This window comes from Rattus norvegicus, chromosome 2 (genome assembly GCF_036323735.1).
Source record: "Rattus norvegicus strain BN/NHsdMcwi chromosome 2, GRCr8, whole genome shotgun sequence".
In the NCBI taxonomy this organism is placed as follows: domain Eukaryota; kingdom Metazoa; phylum Chordata; class Mammalia; order Rodentia; family Muridae; genus Rattus; species Rattus norvegicus.
In genome coordinates this window covers 234616593-234619475 of record NC_086020.1, presented here as the reverse complement: position 1 = coordinate 234619475, position 2883 = coordinate 234616593, and positions in this window count along the sequence as shown.

Here is a 2883-nt window from a genome sequence, read left to right as displayed (position 1 = left end):
TGTGTCGGTTGCTGTGCTGTATCCCTACTACTTCTCTGGAAAACACTATGTGGGAGGCAGTCCATGTTCATGACCTAACGAGTATGTTGGAGTGTCCGGAGAATTTGTGTGAGGGCCGGGACTGGAGGGAGAAGCATTTGTCTCTCCCATACAAAAAATAATGTAGGACAGAAATAGGAGGCAAGAACCATCCAAGTGGAAGGTGCTAAGACGACGGGAACGACAAAAAGAGGGAAAAGGGAGTCTTCCCAATGTCGTCCCTGCTAAGTGTGGCAAAGGTCGTCCTGTAGGCGCATTATGACGTGTTAGATGCAAATTAAAGTGTGGTTCATCGACCACGAAATTTAAGTCTGCACCCAGAAGTGAACTTTTGAGAAAAAACCCAAAGGCTATGTTTAGTAAGGGGTTGAAATTTTCAAAAAATTTTCCTGTTATAAACAGAACAGCTTGCGGAAGGAGCAGTGTCAGACATAAGAAGAGCAGTCAGCAATGACCACAGTCAACAGAGGAGTGTGAGGTCCCGTGGGGACAGAGGCTGTAAGCAGTATTCACTGGTGTGTGTGTGTGTGTCTGTGTGTGTCTGTGTGTGTCTGTGTGTGTCTGTGTGTGTACGAGTATGTGTCTATGTGTGTATATATCTCTGTGTATATGAGTATGTGTGTATCTGTGTCTGTCTGTGTGTCTATGTGTGTGAATATCTCTGTGTGTGTATCAGTGTGAGTGTCTGTGTGTGTGTATCTGTGTGTGTATATATATATATATATCTGTGTGTGTATAAGTGTGTGTATCTGTGTGTGTATGAGTGTGTGTGTATCTCTGTGTGTGTATGAGTGTGTGTGTATCTGTGTGTATATATATATCTGTGTATCAGTGTGAGTGTTTGTGTGTATCTGTGTGTGTGTATCTGTGTGTGTGTATATATCTCTCTGTGTGTATGAGTGTGTGTATCTGTGTGTATGAGTGTGTGTATCTGTGTGTATGAGTGTGTGTATCTGTGTGTATGAGTGTGTGTGTGTATCTGTGTGTGTATATATATATCTGTGTGTGTATCAGTGTGAGTGTCTCTGTGTGTGTGTATCTGTGTGTGTGTATATATCTCTGTGTGTGTATGAGTGTGTGTGTATGTGTGTGTATATGAGTGTGTGTGTGTGTGGTATCTCTGTGTATATCTATGTGTGTGTATCTGTGTGTGTGTGTGTGTGTGTGTGTATCTGTGTGTGTAGGGGTTGGGGGCTCCTCAGGGGCCTGAGTAACTATCAAAACTGGGAAACTGAGAAATTCCAGAGGTGATGCAAAGCCTCCAAGTTTCGGAAAAGAAAAAAGAAAAAAAAGCATTTACAAAGAGGCAAGAAAGTTGACCACCAGAGTCACGCTCAAGTTTGCAGCACTGAAAAGAGGAGACTGGGAGACACAAGTTGAAACATCGAGAGTTGATCAACAAATACTTGCTGAATGCCTATTTTGTGTTAAGCCTGGGAGGGGACAGTGACTGGGCAGGATGTCTGTCACAGAGCCTGAGGTCTCACTTACACAGATTCAAAGAAAGTCAATTGGTAGGTGGTGGGAGTTACCTCCAGGATTGCTAACCTCTTTCCCTCCCTCTCCTTGCTAGCTCCCTTTATACATAACCTTCTAAGAGACTTGATTATTTCAATTTAGTGTCTCACCTCAACAAAAGAATTACTATGCACAATGGCTTTTCTGCATAGAATTTTTTGTTTAAAAAAATGCCAATTTAGGGACCCTAAAAGAGGCAGAGAAAGAGTGAAGGCAAGTATTGATTTGGGTTTATCAATGATAAGGATTATTAGAGTCCAGGGTCCCAACCAGAGTACACTATCAAAAAAGAAGAGAAAGAATATTTTTGAACAACAATTTCTTCACTAGTGGTTGAGCTGAAGAGGCTCAGCTCCTGGTATTGACACAAACCCCTGGGCTAGTGACGACTATTTGCAGTTCATATGTGTGCATGTCACTGAGCCTCAGGCCTACCTACCTCCAGAGCATATAAACCAGTGTTGGCTGGTTTTATTATATAGGTAAGAGGTGCCCACGGCTGTTCGAAGTCCATGGCCTATTTCATGTGACCTGTGCAAGAGGCTTTTAAAGTCCTGAGACATTTAATGTTCAGGTTTGGAGTTCAGAGGTTACCAGAGCTTTCTCACTGCTCTTGAAATACCAGTCTGGGTACACTTTGGTGTCTGGCCATATTTGGGGTGACAGCTCTGGGAGTCCTTTACTGGGCCACACTGAACAATCTAACATTTCAGCAGTCTGTAGAAAAAAAAAAATGGAGCCTACACATCTGAGTTCAAGGTCAGTGGGACCTGTCTCCTTCAGAGACAGTTCACACCAGTCTCACAAGGACACAGCTTAACTTACTCCTTAATCATTTCTATGTGGACCTTGTACTGGCCCTGGGGAAGCTCAGCAAAGGAGCCTATCTACAGCAGGAAACGAACTGAAGAACTATGGCTGCACTAGCTGTGAAGGAGCTGTTCGATAGGGAGGCTCTGGCAAGAGACATTAGAACTAACACATCAGAGCAGGAATTCAGGTTTCCTGAAATTCAACTTCCTAATCTGTAAATTGAAATGAATAGGCAACTGGCAACCACACTACTAGATATAATCAAAGGAAATGAAGTCAATATCAAAGAGATGCTGCGACCCCCGTGTTGCGCTTCTTCATTTTTCATCAACGTGTCAAAAACTGAGTTATCAGGAAGAAGGAGTGTCCATCGAAGAACGGCCTTCATCATCCCTCTGATTTTTTTTTTTTTTTTTGAGACATGGTTTCTCTGTGTATCCACGGCTGTCCTGGAGCTACCTGTGTAGAACAGGCTGCCCTTGAACCCAGAGATCTACCTGCCTCTCCCATTGA